At 52.0% G+C, this 16,939-nt stretch overlaps 1 protein-coding gene across 1 annotated transcript in view; it reads right to left on the bottom strand.

The window, feature by feature from the left end:
• Vdr (vitamin D receptor) overlaps positions 1-14,817 on the bottom strand; it is a 49,061-nt gene extending 34,244 nt beyond the window's left edge. Inside the window, exon 1 of the mRNA XM_060388706.1 lies at positions 14,726-14,817. The gene's annotated coding sequence lies outside the window, so the exon portion shown is untranslated. The remainder of the gene's footprint in view (positions 1-14,725) is intronic.
• Between the last annotated feature and the right edge of the window lie 2,122 nt (positions 14,818-16,939).

Here is a 16,939-nt window from a genome sequence, read left to right as displayed (position 1 = left end):
TCCGGGCCTTCCCAAGCGGGGAAAGGGCTGGTGGCAGCCTGCGTGTGGCGGCCCGTGTTCCAGCCAGGACGGCCCTGCCGCCTCTGCCCTCAGCACCGCAGCACTGCGCACATTTGTTATGTTCGCACGCATATTTAACCCGGAGCTGAATAATAACAAATTCAGTGGCTGATGATGCACATAGTTGACAGGAAGTTTACCCTCCGAGCTGATTCTTAATCAGCCATTTGGAGAATATATAGCTCTGAGAACCTATAAAAGTCATGGATTGTACCCCAAAGCATCAAGGGTTAGAGAGTCATGACAAAGAAATGGGGGGGGCTACAAATTCCCATTTTCCAAGAGTGTCTAGGCTGATGGTCCTGCCGCCTCTGGGTGTACAAGCAGAGTCTTAGGACTTGGCAAAACTCAGAGCTGGGAGGGCCTAGGTGATGGGGAAGGAGAGACGTGGCTTGCTTAGGTGGATTTTCACTTCTTATCAGCAACAATTATTCCTGCAAGCTGTTTTTTTCCAGTGGAAACTCTGCCCTCCGCTCTGTCAACAAGATTTCTGGGATGATTACTGCTCTCCAGGTAACAGGCAGGAGGCCGAATCTTTGCTGGAAAGTGTGGGCAGCCCCAGGGGCTGGTGGAGCACCCAAGGAGCCAGCCCTATCACAAGACACAAAGCCAATATCTCTGGCGTGACATCTGGGGAAACTGAGGCCCTCAGAAGGAAAGGGACTTATCTAAGGCTACAGAACAAGAATCCGTGTTCACTCACCACCACCCTGCCCAAGCCCTAAGAAATCTAATTGCCAGCCTGAGCAACTCCGGAAGAGACTGTTGGGTGGGGAGAGATGAGCCATAGAGGTTTTCATTTCTTGAAGGCAGTTGTGGAAAGGCCCCTGTAAAAGCCCTGATAACAGCGCTGTGACCTTTCAATGTTAATCCCACTCCTACAACAAACACAGAGAAACAGAAGGGCAGAAGACGTGTCCTCACTCCTTGCTGCCTCCACACGTCCAGCTCTTGGTTTCAACCTTCACAGCCCATGGGCAGGGAGCCAATATAGCTAGAAGCCATGTAGGTGGAAGTGGGGTACCCTTGGCCCGATCTTACTCCAAGTGGGCCTTCCCAGAATACCAGGATGGGAATATTGCTCAGGGGTATCGGGTATAGGGAAAAGTTGGTGGAAGGAGGGTTTTGTTTGTTTGTTTGGGTTTCCCCCACTGATTTGGAGACCAAGAAATTAAAATTGGGGCAACCCCAAGAATACCGACTCCTCTGAGTATCCAACCCTGCTATTGCTGATTTAGCCGCAAGCTAAAAGGGGCTTTGTTTTTTGAAAGTTCCCTGGGGACAGGAGATAGAATGTTTCCTCTTCTTCTTCTTCTTCTTCTTCTTCTTCTTCTTCTTCTTCTTCTTCTTCTTCTTCTTCTCCTTCCTTCCTTCCTTCCTTCCTTCCTTCCTTCCTTCCTTCCTTCCTTTCTTTCTTTCTTTCTTTCTTTCTTTCTTTCTTTCTTTCTTTCTTTCTTTCTTTCTTTCTTTCTTTCTTTCTTTCTTCTTCTTCCTCTTTTAGGATTTATTTATTATATATACATTGTTCTGCTTGCATGCTAAAAGAGAGCACCAGACCTTATTATAGATGGTTGTGAGCCACCATGTGGTTGCTGGGAATTGAACTCAGGACCTCTGGAAGAGCAGCCAGTGCTTGTAACTTCTGAGTCATCTCTCCAGACCATGTTTCTTTTTCTTCTTTTCCTCCTGAGAATAATAGCATTTCTGTCACCCAGATTCTCCTTGTGTGAGGTGACAGGAAGTGACAGGGCAACACTCCGGGTGATGTGAGCTCTGAGACACTGGTGGTCCCTGGCATTAGATCTTATTTACATCCAGCCTCGACAGCTGGCTGGACACTTCACTGCCTAACGCCATTCCCTCTTTCCCTGGTTCCTCATTCGAGTGACAGGGCAGTACTCCAATGTTGGCGCTGCTGTGATGACCAAAAGAGATCCCCAAGAAGCCACCACCACAAGCTGCATTTGTCACATCAGCCAGAAGAATGAGCTACAGGTTCTAGACAGAGTCTGGGGAGGGCGGAAGCCTGCACTCCATCCTAAGACCTCCACCCCAAGTACTTCCCGGGTATTGCTGAGAAAGTCACACATTTGCTGGGCTGCAAAAACCACTACCCGGCCCGGCCCGGCCACTCGCCGTGGCTGGATGCTCAGAGCGGAGGAAAATGGATCATCTCCATAGAAGCAGAGCAACTGGCCTACATATCTAGACTTTCTCCACAAGGAAGATAAAGTCTGTGGTTTCCCAGTTGTCACTAATCACTAAGCCAAACCTGTAATCTATCCATCTGTCGCCTCTCATGCCTCTGCCCTCACCACAGAGGGACTGAACCCATGTCTCCCAGTTGTCCCTCTGCCTGTTATCGGGACACAGGCGGCCTTCACCCTACTCCTGCACACCGCCGTGTGTAGCAACACAGGGAAAGGCAGGTGCAGGGGCTGCGGCTGGGTGGCGACAGCGAGGGGCGTGGAACCCTGAAACCCTGGCTGCCTCTGCTCCTGGAAGGTCCTATGAGGGGACCCGATTCAGGCTTTCCTGTTCATCCTAGGTGGGATAGGTTCCGAGGCCTGGGCTGGAATCAGTGAAGGGCAGGCTTGGCAAGGTACAGTTCCATCAAGGGACCAGCTTACCATAAGTGTCTTCTCTACCTTCTGGGCCCTTCCTGAGGAGAGATGTCCCCTGTGTCCATGAAGCTCATCAAGGCCCAGGTCAAGCAGGAGGACCTCACTCAGCCTAAGCAGGCACCAGCAGTCACCCCAAGCAATACCAGCTCCTCCCCAGTTTTCAGTTAGAGTGATGTCTCCCTAGAAAACCTCCCCAGATCTTTGATTTGCTCAGGCTTTTGTCATTCATCTGTGTAGACCCCTCTGAGGTACCCATTAGAGGGCATGAGGGCGGGGGCTTGGGGAGAGTGGGGAGGAGCGTTAACATTTCTTCTTGGTCTCACAGTGGTGGACATTGGTTTTGGCTTCTGTAACCCGATGTTTGTGCTGAGGGCTGAATGCAGAGCCTTGAGCACGCCAGGCAAGCGCTCACTCTACTACTGAGCTATTTCCCCAGCCGCTACTTGATCTTCGGTGGTGACCTCTGCCTAGCCTTAAACACTGACTGCAGGGCAAAGCTCCACCCGCAAGCTGCAGGTACACGACAAGCGAGATGTAGTGGCTCTCACGTTCTCAAAGCCACAGGGGATGACAAACAGGACCCCTTGGCTCAGTGTGACCCAGGCCTCAGTGCAAGCAAGCACAAGAAAGGACAAAAACATGCTGGGGAGTCCCTGGCCGCCTCCTCGCGGGATGTGGTATAGGCCCAGAGCCCTAGGGGGATTCTCAGAGAGCCATTAGTCACTGAGCTACGAGGGTGACTTAGAGAAGAGAGAGTTCTAGAACATTTCCACCCAGCTCCAGGCCAAAAAAAAAAAAAAAAAAGTTTCCTGAGTGAAGATCGAAAGAACAAATGGTTTAACAAGGGCGGAGGGAAGCTGGTGAACAAGGAAGCTCTCACATTACCAATCAATCCTTCTTCCGTCCATCAAGTTGCCCAGAGTGGCAAGATATGGTTGCTGGGTACAGGGAGAGCAGATGCCACCCAGTTTCCACATCTCCAAATCTGCCAGGCCGCTCAGCTTACCCTCCCTTCTTGGCCAACAAGTCGCTTCCTTGTTGCCAGGAATCACTTTAAGGAAGGGGATCGGGTGCAAAAACACACAACGTTCACAAACAACGTACAAGGGTGGCGAGCCCTGTCTGTAGGCCTGTGCCGACCCAGATTGAGGCCAGATGCCCAAACTCACCGGTGGCCCTTACCCAGGTCCCCCCTTTCCCTTGCCGCACCAACAGAAAATAATGCTTGAATTCAAATCGTCAGACCAAATGCTGTTGGAGGGTTCTTCCCCAGGGCCATGGGGTGGTAGGAAAGACCATCCTTCCCAAGCCTCTGCCCGCCTTGCCCAGCTCCTGCCTATTGGCTATCACCCTCTTCTTTGGTTTTTTTTTTTGGCACCTCCAGCAGAGGGAGATGGAGGAGACTGAACGCACAGTACAGCTTTTAATAAATGCCGCCTCAGGACAGAGGAGGGGTTAACCCCTGGCTCTCTAGAGGGATGGCTTTTCTCTCTTCCCTCAGCAACCTGTAGCCCACAAGCAGGGACCTGAGCAGGGGTGGCTCACAGCCAGCTTCCCCCCTAAGCTCTAGGCCCCAGGTACAAGGCGGAAACCCCCCTGTCTTCCACTTTGCCAGCAGAAGTAGACATCATAGAGGAGGGACTGAAAAGGCAGCTCATAGCCTGGCTCCATGTACGGCTTTCAGGGAAAGCCTGCTGCGCTTAGGGCTCTCCCCATGCCTGCTGTCACCCGGAGCCAGGCTCTGCGGGAACGGTGATCAATGGTGCTCACTCACTCTGTCTTCCCTATCCAGTCGAGGCCAGTGGCCATGGCCTTCCCATCCCCAGGGAGGAGAGGTGATCTCCCCTCCGCCCTCTGCTTCCCCTTCTGTCCCCGAACTCCTCTTGACCTGAAAAACAGCTCTGCAGCCGGGTCCTGGATTGAAGTTTAACAGAGACAAAAATAATTCCCTTGAGTGAGCTATTTTCTGCCCAGCTTTTGGAATAATAGCTCAGGGCAACAGGCAGTGGGGGTGGAAACTGGCCACGGGCCACCATCCTCTGGGGTTCTTTCCGTGTACCCCCTGCCTGCCGTCCCTGGAGCCAGGTTTCGAAGAGAGGTAGCAGCTCTGTCATCAACAGTACTCGGTCACAACTGTCTATCGGCACCTGCTGCCACCTGCCACCACCGGTGACCCAGGATGGGAAGTGAAGGTCAGGCTCTGTGGGAGCCAGGGATGGTTAAGGCTCCATGCACTGCTCTTGGTCTCTTCCGAATGGAAAGAGGGGGGGATAAAAACCCTGCTCTTTCATTGAGGCCCAAGTAAACTACACAAATCTCACAAGCCCATGGGATCAGCTGAGCTAAACCATTTCCAAATGTGTTATAAACATCGCCACACTCCACAGAAACGTTAGCTGTTACTTTACTATGATTCTGCCAGGTACTGAAGAGGAGGGATAAATTTCAGGAAGAAGGCAGAAGCTAAGAAAGACACATTTAAGGATCTGAGAAGCATGCTTGACTCTGTGCAGACACCTAGGAGCACCAAGTCCAGCCCAGGAGAACCATGTGCTGAGCAGGAGTCGGGCGTGTAGCTCAGTGCTGGGCCACCGAGGCCGGGGGTTCAATTCCCGGCCTTCCACATTGGCATGGAGCGTGCTTATAGAGAAGGCCGAGCACCAGGTTCATAACAAAGCCCCACTGTTTGCATGCTTTTGCTTGCCTACCTACCCTTCTGTTTTGCCTGTCGGACCCTCTCGTTAACTGTTAGCTCCTTGTGATTTTGTTTGCTTTCTTGTTTTATTTGTTTGTTTGAGACAGTGTCTTATATAGCCTGGCTTCAAAGTCCCTACACAACCAAGGATGACCTTGAACTTCTGATCCCTTTGCTTTCCTTTCCCAAGTGTTGGTATTACAGGTGTGTGCTACCAAGCCCAGTTCATGCCATGACGGGGAGTCAAACCCAAACTGAACCACAGCCCTAGCCTCGTTAGCCTTTCTAAGAGTTTCTCTTAATGACTTTCTCTCTAATGCTCACGGTGTGTGTGTGTGTGTGTGTGTGTGTGTGTGTGTGTGTGCATTATTGAGATGGGAGGTTGAAAGAGAGGGAGGTTGAAAGAAATGGAGGAATGGAGGAACTTCAGGTGGCAGCAGACAGGAGTTCTATCCCTTACTCTTCTGGTGAGAAGCTTTCTCCATCTAGCGGAAGATGCCCTGAGGGCCTCAGAAAGCCGCCCACCCCCACCCCCAACAGAGATTGCAAGTTTTAAAAATTCATTATTAGCTGGGCATCGGTGGCACACCGCTGTAATCCCAAGAGCAGGAGGATCTCTGTGAGTTCAAGTCCAGCCTGGTACAGAGAGCATTCTAGGACAGCCAGGGCTACACAGAGAAGCCCCGCTCTGCACACCAGCCAGCCAGCCAGCAGGAAGTCCTTCTCACCCCTTCAGCACCGGAGGGGGGGGGGGTCGGGTTCCTCCCCGTCCTTGCTGCACTCACAATTGCCTGCACTCTCCCAGCTTCCCTTTCCTCCTCTGTGAAAGGAGAGAAATAACAGTACACACATGCTAAGCCTAGGAGGAGCCCATGAGGCGATTCGTGCCAACGTCTTAGTTCTGTGCCTGGCACACAGCACCTGCACAGTCACTTCTGTTGCCGGTCACTGTACCCGACTGGTTTAATCACTGCGGTGGGGTTCCCCCAAACCTCACTCCAGCTTTTAAAGATAACTTAACTGTGCCAACGACTACCCTTCACTGGCCCTTTTTACCCCAGCACACTCAATCTATCTACATACAAAGGTGTTTGTATCCAGTAAGGGTTCTCGGATGACCCTGCCATACACTGGGATCCTGGGTTGAGCCAGGAACCTTCTGTGATGGGATTCTGTTCTTTGGGGCTCACAGTAGAGTGGGGATAGTGGGCAGCTGAACGCGCAGTCACGGCATTGTCAGGTCCAAGGTCTCCTCACCCAGGCCTGCCCTCAACTACTCAGGCATTTGGTATTCACGGGGCTTCTGCTGTGGATATGACCCTCTCTCTCTTCCCAGAATCAACATCGGGGGGCCTCATTAGGAGACACCTAACTTTGAATTATCTCCCTTCACCTCCGGCTTCCCAGGCCGCACAGGAGATTGTAACAAAGGCGTCAGATCTCAACTGGAGTTCATTAAGATGGAATTTTACCTGAGGCGGCCCCTCCTCCACTTCTTAACATCATGGCACCCAAGATGTGCAGGTGCTTGCCAAATAGGCTGGGCAGAGGTAACTTCCCATCCCTGGCACGAGGCTGGAAATTCAGAGCCATTTGGAACAGAGAACTCTGCCCCGAAGGTGTTTTCCAGCACCTCCTGGCCAGCTTGAAGCTGCCCCGCTCACCCTGGCCAGTCCCCACTGGCCATCTCTGAGGGTTTCCAAGTCTCAGAACAAGAAAGGGAGTGAGGGGCTGAGCTGAGTGACCTCCAGTACAGAAGAGAAGAGGGCTCCTCTCGGGTTTAGAGAGACCATAATTGAGGTACTGGTTCTTTCATAGCAATTTAATGACTTTGGGCAGGAAAGCCAACCTCTTAATCCCTTAGAATCTCCATTTCCTCTTCATAAATCAGGGAGAGGCATAAATGAGAAAACGTATAAGAACCTTTTGATATAGTTCCCAGAACATGTTAGGTTTTACTAACCTTCGGTTACCATGACTTTCAGCTATTATATAACATGGTAACCTTGGAAGGGTCAAAGGTTGCTGTAGGGAGAGAGAGCCAGTGGAGTTGGGGGTGTGGGCAGCATTTGGGGAAGACAGGCTGGGCCAGGCTGTTAACCTGGGCTTGGGCCTCCCAGCCAAGGTGAGTGAGGCTCAAGGCAGAGGTGCTTGTCAGCCCTGGAAGCTGACAGGCACAGACTGGCTGGGGTAATTATAGCATTGACTGACAGCTAGGGTGGCCCATGCAACTGCCCAGCCAGCCACATTCTTTAGTCGGGTGGGTGGGTGGCTAGGTGGGCAGCTGACTGTTTATATGTCTACCAGGATGCTGGGCAGTTAATGACTCCTTTCCCTAGCATCCCCCGGCAGGCTGTCCAATGCTGAAAGCATCTGGCTCCTTTCCCCGGGGCAACTTCTCTGTTCCCCCATCTTAGCCCTCCAGCTACTCCTGGCTTCCCAGACAAGGCAAGTTCAAGAGCCAAAGAAACAAGGTCAGACTCTCAACAATTGACCAGTGTAGAATCTCTCTTGCCTGGAACCTTAACTACCCTAGAAGCCCTGGAGGAATCCATTCATGGCCCCTGCCCCAGGGCTGTGACTAGCTAAAGCACATGGTTCTCCTAGTCTGTGAAAATGTGTACTTCTCCCAAACCATTTGACAAAAGCACAACTCAGTCTGTTGACTGAGCATCTAGCATTTGCTCAGTGCTGACGGTAGGCTCGGGGGTGAAATGAAGACATTTTGGCAAGTATCTGTGCTTGGCATCCTCATCCGCTGCTGGTGGAAGGCCAGAAAGATAAGGCTTCAGCCATATTTAGAGGTCAGGCGTAGACGTCTCAGAACGCCGGATCTAGCCATCCCTAGTGCCTTAGGCAAGCATACCTACCAGCCGGAAACAGGGTCCCTGGGCTGTGACAATAACATGGTCGCAAAAAGTGGCTGCATAAACTTGTCTAGGACAATTCTGCCATTTTAGAGATGAAGTCAATACAGAGTGTTTAAAAGCATGCAGAAGAATGAGACCTTCCATTCACAGCCAAAGGGAGAATTTTGAGTTCTGTGGGGTCTTTGTTTGTTTGTTTTTTGTTTTGTTTTGTTTTAACATTAACACCAAATTCCATGAGAACCAGCAATGCCATTCCCAGATGAACTAGGAGCAAGCATACTATCATTCCATAGTAACTCTAAACTGGAAACAACCAGACGGCTGACCTAGAGGAAGGACACACAACATGGGACATTTTCACAATGGAATACTCAACTACAGCATTAACTAAGGTGGGAGTGACATGTGAAAACCTCAGGGCCGTGTAACCCTTCACGGCACACTGTTTCAAAACTACACTTAAATGCTAATTTATAAAGGAAAGCAAGAAAGGATAAGCCCAAGTTTACCTTGTGCTGGGGAATGGGGAGAGGGATATTGGTAAGCAGGGCAAGGCCAAGGGGTGTTTAAGACACTGTGTGGACTGGGGAGAAGGCACAGTTGGTAAAGCGCTTGCCACCTCTCCCCAAAGCACGAGGGCCCCAGTTTTATCTCTGAGTGGCAGGGAGTTGAAATCCCAAACTGGGAGACGAAAGCAGGCAGACCCCAGGCTCACTGTCATGCTAGCCTAACCGATGAGCTCCAGGCCAGTGAGAGGTGGACAGTGTCCTCAAGTTTGACAGCTGAGGTTGTCCTATGGCCTATGTGCTGTGCCTGCCTACAACACACACACACACACACACACACACACACATACACACACACGCACACTTTAATTTTTGTTACAGTTATTTGTTTATTTATTGTGTGTGCGCTGTAACAGAGATGTGGATATCAGGGGGCAAGCTGTGGGAACCAGTTCCCTCCTTCTTCCATGTGGGCCCTGGGGACTGAACTCAGCTTGTCAGTCCTGGCAGCAAGCACCTTTTCCCACAGAGCCTCCTTGGCAGCCCAGGCACACATACACTTTAAAACTTTAATTAATTACTGTGAATGCTCTACTCCTAACTCGGGTGGTTGGTACGGCTGTGTAACATCGGCGAGCATGTCATATACTTTTGCATGATATATTATTTCTCAATTGAAAAACGAAGAGCAAAAGAACAATTGAAAGAACCTGGGCTCAGCAATGCTTCCGGCTTCCTTGTCTAACGAGTGACAGAATGAGAAATCAGTTTACCAAATCTGTATAATTCTGAGTTCCCACAGGACCTTTCATAGTGGGTCCCTGTGCTATCAATGTTTTTATAATACCCCGAATGACCGCGTGAGCCTTTCAAGAGGTGTGCCAAGTACTTGACTTTCGTCAGCTAATCCTCAACAATCCCGAAGCAGGGCTGTGCTTATCCCCAGTTTAAAGATAAGAAAACGGGCGTTTGGAAGGATTAAGAAACTTGCCCAAGGTCACTAACAAGAAAGTGACAAATACAGAAACTCTGACTCTATCTCCCCTGCTCTTCCCAGCTGCTAGCAGACCTCCAACCCTCCACTGCCTGCTAAAGGACCACGTAGCATGTTAGTGTCAAGGGGAAGCGTGGAAGTGAAAGGATCCAGGTGCTCCATCAGCACAGGGCCTGACGGGGAGCCATTGGACCAGGCTAGAGTCCCTTTTTCCTGGTAAGAGAGCTAGCTGGGGTCAGGAACCTCAAAGGGGCAGTCGGGCAGGGTGGGGTAGATAATGGAAGGGACCTCGGATGGGCTGGTGACCTCTTTAACCCGAACTGCGTCAGTTAGTTTGGAACGGAAGAGGCTTCCTTATTTGCCCTCCAGGTCATGCAAGTCTTGCTGGATTCTGCACCATGCTGTGTTCTTCAGGTTCTCTGATCCCTCTGACATGGAGTGAGTGTGTATCTAAGACCACAACAGAGGCACGGAAGTCTAAAGGAGCCTTTTGAGACACTGCCATCCCCAGAGCAACCTTTGGCCAAAGGGAACTTACTCTCGGGTCAGCTTGTTCAAACTAGTTGGCAAATCTAAGCCTACAGCTCACAAACATCTATTACGAGCCTATAACTCGCAAGCCATGGCACTAGGTGTCTGCCACTGCCCTGGCAGTGCAGAGGTATAGAGTTCCTGGGGGCTGCTTGTCTGGTTTCAGCATCTTGCAGACTTGGGTATCAGTCCTGAGTCTTCTTTGCATATTGCAACCCCAGTAAGCCTCACTTTTGCCATTTATAGGGTGGGGACAAGAGTCCTTCTTAACCCAGCAGAGTGATCTGGCCAGGAGGCCGTGACTGTTAACTACACAGAATAGCATCTGGTATCTAGTGCTCTCTGAGCCACTGTTCCTAGAATTACGACCCTGGGGCCAGCAGGTGGCACACACTAGACCTGTCACCCGCAGAGGCCTGAGAGCCCTGCAGTGCCTGCAGGGCCACGCCATGCAGAAAACCTCAAAGCCTCGGCTTGGCAGGCTTGGCATCGAAGGCCAGTGAGAGGCAGTAGCTTCCCAGGAACCGGTGCTGGGTCCTGCCCAAACTCCCCTTTCCCGCTGGTACAGCTGCCTACACCCTGCTAACGACCAGGACTCTCCCCTGTGCAGAATGAAGACTTTGTGTGGCATCTGGTTCTGGGAACACTGCGTAGTCTATTCTTTGGCACGAGACCTGCAGGGCAGGTTTGCAGGAGCGCGGCACACAGACTCCCAGCTTCCTCTGCTTCTCCCTCAAGCCTCTGCCGTTTGCCCACTAGCCACCCTGCCCTCCCCCACACAGCTTGAGGGGGGCGCTTCTCACCACCTCCCAGCTCTGTACAAGCGGGTGGGATTCCCCAAGAGCTCTCCCTCGCTCTTTCTTTACATCTGTGGTGATGAGGAAGAATGACTCCCTGCTTGCCAGAGTAGACAGTCACTCTGCAGTCATCAAGGCTCCACTCCTCCGTGTCTTACGCCCGAATCACTCACACACTCGGCCTCTTGGGACTCTCCAGAGAGGCCGCCCTGAGAATCTGGACCACAAGCCCCAGGACTCAGAAGGGAGGCTAGTTTCTCTTCCACATGTCACTACCACCGGATGCTGCTGCTGCCACCAACGCCTATAGCTTACATTGAGCAAGAAGTGTCTGTCTCCACCCTGGACCATTTCTCCACGTCAGAGATAGAAAACTCAAAAGCTAGAGTCCAAGAACATCAGTTTCGTGTCCTACTTAGTAACATCTCCCCAGCTCTGTTTCCTATCTTGGGTGTCATTTTCCTGGATCGTGACTCCAAGTGACCCATGCCCTTTATCTACCACGTGGATAAGATTTGAATACCCTTCCCTTCCTGGCTGTTTACTCACTTTAGAGTGGGACATTTTTTTTGTGGCATGTGAGGGTCCCCAGAGGTCTGGGAAGCCAGAGGGCCAACAAAGAAGCTGTAGGAAATGGGGAAGATGAAGCATGAGGCTGAGTCTTGGCTTAACTCTATTGCAGTTCCCCTGGGGGAGCTGAAGAAGAGTTGACAGGTCTTCCTGTCCCTTTCTGAGGTAGGGGTGGTACAAGAAAAGCCAAAGGCAAGGACAGTCACAGCTGAGAAGCCAAAGGAAGTCACTCCAGTGATGAGCTGGGTCTTGGGACAAGATGGAGTAATTCTACCCTTCAGGAAAGGACTGGCCCTGTCTGAGCAGGCCAGACTGCATGCTGGGGTGTTGGGGCTTCCCTCAGGATCGTGATGCCCCACCCTCACCCAGGCATTAAGTCGATCCCAACCCCCTTGTCCCTTTGTCACTCTGGGTGACCTCTCCTGGACTTGGATGATTAGATGTCCAGCTTCTGCTGGTCTGGGTTTATGTCTTGGCATGGCCACACACAAACCCCCTTCACTCCTGAGAATCACAGGTTGGATAAGAAATCATAGTCACTCTTCTTTGTATATCCATCGGGGCACTGACATGGGGGAAGGTTAAGGACAGAGGGAGGCAAAATTGAAAGTGAGGTCCTGGTGGTCTAGAGCTGCTGTCGGGCTGGCTTCAGCCCAGTAGGAGCCTTCCAACTGGAGAGCAGTGAGGTGGTGCCAGGGCTGCCGCTCCTCCTGGAGCTCGCTTTGGAGGCTGAGGCCTGGTCTGCTTTGCTGGCATCCCTTGGGGGCCTGGCACCGTGCTGGGATACACACAGGAGGCTCTTAGTGTATCTGGCCACATCCTCATCCCTGTACCTGCATCCCAAATGGACTCACAGCAGCGACAAGCGGAAGCCTGAGCCCTCTCATCCACCATCCAACTACGAATTAGAATGTGATGCAGCTGCCCTGGCCTTGCCTCTCTGCTGCACAGGCAACAGCAGCCAAGAGGCTGATCTCAGCCAGTTCCTGGGATGTAGGGTAAAGAACTGAACAGTGACATTCTCCTGTCTTGGGTAACTTTTGGTCTAGTCATTCAGATCCTAGGCCTTCCTCTATTGAAAGCCCAGGCTTTGGACACCTGCAGTCCAGGCTGAAGGCAGAGGTCCAGGGGTCTTTGAGAGCTTCCCAAGGGACTCAGTTTCTCAAAGAGATCAATTCAAAGGTAGATGGGGGGTGGGGTTGGGGGGGAGACTGAGGAACCCTGTTACAAATAAGTAGAGTGTCCTGAAGCACCAGCGCCTCCAGAATAGACACAGTCTTATGATTGTATCTGGAGAAGAGTGGGGGATGGGTCAGCTAGACTCTTCCTTTCTCCCATTTTCCAGTCCCTCCTCTGCCTTGGTCTGAAACGAAGTCACAGCTGATCAGGAGCAGCCAAACCTAAAGCCATGGGACTCAGCCAGAGCACTGAACGGAGATCCCTACTTTTTGCAGCTTGAGGCAATGTCACAACGTTAGCCTCCCTGGGTTCTTCTCATAAAAGCTAGAAAAAGTCTACTGTGTGGGGCCCCAGGTCACCTATTTCTGCTCAAGGGTCTCTAGTACCTGAAACAAAACCAGACAGAAACTTTTACTCTTGCTGGCTCCTGTTATGGCTGTATGCCAGAACTGAGAAGTGTTTCAGAAAGGTCTACACAGTTCTCTTCAGTCTTCAGCTGGGGGAAGAAATAGAGATGGTCCCTCAAATGGAAAATATACCCTCAGTTCACAGAGTTGAAGATCCTAGGTCCGGAGAACCCCTCTCTGCCTCTCAAAAATCCACTCTTACTCCCTAGTGTGGGGAGAGCATTCCTTGCACTTTCTGATCCCTGAACCTTCTGATTCCTCCTGCATGCCTGCCTCACTAGGAGAGATGGGTGGCTGACAAGGTGGAAATGGAACCAGAAGCTGGTAAGCCCCCAGTATTGAGATGTACCTCCAGTTCTAAAGAATAGGAAGAGGCACCACAAAGCCATTGTCTCTTCATGGGCATCTCCTGGGATCATACCATGCCCACCAAACAGACATTGCTGACACCCCACTCCCTGCTGTCATGAAGAAGATGGCCTTCCTCAGGGCACTGGGGACAGAGCTGAATTCTATCCAAGGGAACTTCTGCAATGCTCAGAAAAATGCCTGCCCAACTGCTTGCCTGGGCTCTGGCCCCTCTGGCTGCTGTTGAACTCAGACAGGAGGCTGACTCACTCACCACAAGGAGGAGGAGGAGGAGGAGGACGAGGACGAGGACGAGGACGAGGAAGAGCAGCAGCAACAGAAGCAGGAGCGTGGTTTAGGTTCAGAAAGCCAAGGCTCTCTCCAAGCAGGCAGATTCAGCCTCGAGTGGGCGACAGTGGTAGTGGAGAGAGTGGAACTGGATATCACACGAAGTTCCCGCCCTAGATCCTCCCTCGGAATAACACTCACCGTTGGATTCAAATCACTCTCCAAACAGAAACTATTCCTTAAAACCCCTTCCTTAATTTCTATGCTCGCCCCTGAGTCCCTCTGGACATCTGTGGACCGGCTCCCCTGAAAAAGAAATCCCAGTACACTAGTCTCAAAGCACGGGCGGTTTTAGAAAGTCAAGAAAAACTCCATTTAAAAGATTCCACTCCACTCCACTCTCACAGGTGACGATACACGGGCCCTACAGGGTAATAAACAGGCTACACACTCGCCACCTCCGGAGATCTCAGCAGCATCGACAGCCAATCACTCCCTTTCTTACTCCCCCACTCCAAGCCAAAGCTCCCGTCCGCGGAAAGAAACAAACGCTTCTTGTTGTCCAGCGCTGAGCACCGTCCTAGCGAAGGACTCCTACACCGAGCCTCCTGAGCATCGCGGAGGTGGCTGCCCCCTCGCCAGCCTCCCACGAACCTCGGCTTTCTCAGACCCGGGTGCCCTCTCGGAGTCCCAACCTCATGGCACCACAGCCTGGATCTCGGTCGCCAACTTTGCTCCCAAGACTTGGACTCTAGTGCTCGCACCTGGGCGCTCAGTCCTCTAGAACCCGGACGCCCGCCCCCCGGGTCTAACCCCTCACCCTGGACCCCCTTCCCGTGGGCTCCCCGATCCGCACCTGGTCTGGCGAGTGGACACGCTGCTGGGCGCAACCGGGGCTTCGGGCTCGGCAGCTGCCTTTTGACAAGCAGAGACGGCTCAGCACCTGGCCCCGCCCCCGAAAGGCCCCGCCCCTGACCGCCCCTTTAGCCACGCCCACCAGCTCCAGTCCTCTCCAGCCCTGAAACTTTCTTGACTTTGGAGTCAACCACTGCGTCGTCGCCTTGGCGATCCTGCCCCGGGACGGGGTCCACGATCACGGCCAGCGCGCAGCGCAGGCGTCTGCCCCCCGCGGGAGAGTCTTTCATGATACCGCGTGTGCAGATCCACGTTCTGCCTGCGGTGATGTGTCCGCCACCCCCCACCTCCCCCGTGTCGCCGTGGTTCTACCCGGTCTACTGGCAGACGCTTGCGCCAGGTGCGTCACCCGCACCTGAGTTGACCCAGGACCCGGACGCCCGCGGCGCGCTTCAGGGAGCCGTTTTCCGCGCAGCGGTGGGAAAGCTGGACTCCACCGGTTAGGAGAAGCACCGGGGCCCGCAGTGGAGTCTGGAGCTGCGTGCTCGCTCCCACCCGACGGTCCTCTGTTGACCACACACAGCAACAGAGCATGTTCCTGGCTAATTGCGATCTCATTAGCTCCTGAGGTCTCTGCACCCCGGATCCTCACTCGCCACCGAAAACTTGGTGTGAGGGAATGAAACAGGCACAAAGTAGGCCCCAAGACCTGGAACTGTGGTTGGCTACTGAGAACTCGCTGAAGAAAAATCTGGATAAAAATTACTCTCTGCTCATACCCGGTATGAGGTCTGCCGGGCATCTGTACCGCACCGCACCGGATGCTGGAGGAGAGATGGTCGATGAGGGTCCCTCCTTCCAGAAGGAGGGTGCATGAAGAAATAAGCGTCAGAGTGCTCTAGAACAGATACCCACAAGATCACCCGACAATTGGTGACCTCCTTCAGTCAGAAGATAATGCTGAGGAGAGGTTCAGAGGGGACAGGGAGGAGGGGGAACAGAGACTCAGGAGTTTGCTTAGAATGACCTGGTCGGCCAGTGAAGGGAGAGAGCCCAGCAAGGCGGCAAGTGCAGTCGCCATTCCTCAAACAGATGCCTTAGAGTGGAAGAAATCAAGCTGCTCTCAGCTCTCTTTTGTTGTTGTTGTTTGTTTTGAGACAGGGTTTCTCTGTATAACCTTGGTTGTCCTGAACTCTCTTTGTAGATCAGGCTGGCCTCGAACTCACAGAGTTCGGCCTGCCTCTGCCTCCAGAGTGCTGGAATTATAGGTGTGCACCTCCACGCACCACTACTTTTTCAGCTCTTGAAGTCTGGCCCCAAGAAATCGACAGAGGCTAATCAGAAGGAAGCGCTTTCAGATACCGGGGTTCTGAAGGGAAGCCATAAAGCAGCTCATTAAAAGGCACTGTCAAGCAGGGCATGGTGGCACAGCCTTTAATCCCAGCCCTTGGGAGGCAGAGGCAGGCAGATCTCTGAGTTTGAGACCAGCCTGGTCCACAGAGTGAGTTCCTGGACAGCCAGAACTACACAGAGAAACCCTGGTTCAAAAAACAAAAACCAATCAACCAACCAACCAACCAAACAAACAAAGACACCGTCATTGAAACATTCTGGAAAGGCTTTAACAATGTCAGAAAACATGAGACACGCTGTGTTTGAACCCAAAGATGGACCATCTATGTCAAATGATGAGTGGAAGGGGTCCTTTGGAAGCCCTATCTGTCTGGTGGAGGGTTCTTTATTCTAAATGAAAGATTCGCTTTCCGGAGCATCATGGGAAGGCTGACTCTCAGGAGAAGAAAAGCCTACTAGGAAATCTCAACACCCATCACCTTGGGGCTTTCTGAAGTCCCATGAACCTCTGCAAGAGGCAATGGAAGCTGAGCACCTATGGACTCCATAGCGATCAACTGTGAACTGGAAGTTAGCATATGTAACATGTTCTAGAGTATGAAAAGATTCTCTGGATGTTTTATTCAACCTTCACGTCAACCTTTCAAGACCGTATAGCAAAAACCCTCCCCATCTTAAAACTTGTTGACATTTTAGAGTCACTTGAGCCTTAGGTTTCTTTCTGACCCTTCATTGTTTCACGCTACCTCTGAAAAGAAAAATTCCCTGTACTTTTCACCTATTGGATCACAGTCTGGAAAAAGCAGCCATGAAGAACTCGGAGGGTCTAGGTTTGGCAAATTTTCAAGGTTATAGATGTCAT

The sequence above is a fragment of the Meriones unguiculatus genome, chromosome 8 (assembly GCF_030254825.1).
Source record: "Meriones unguiculatus strain TT.TT164.6M chromosome 8, Bangor_MerUng_6.1, whole genome shotgun sequence".
Lineage (NCBI taxonomy): Eukaryota > Metazoa > Chordata > Mammalia > Rodentia > Muridae > Meriones > Meriones unguiculatus.
The sequence above is the reverse complement of the archived record's forward strand: the minus strand, read 5'-3'. Positions and strand labels throughout refer to the sequence as shown.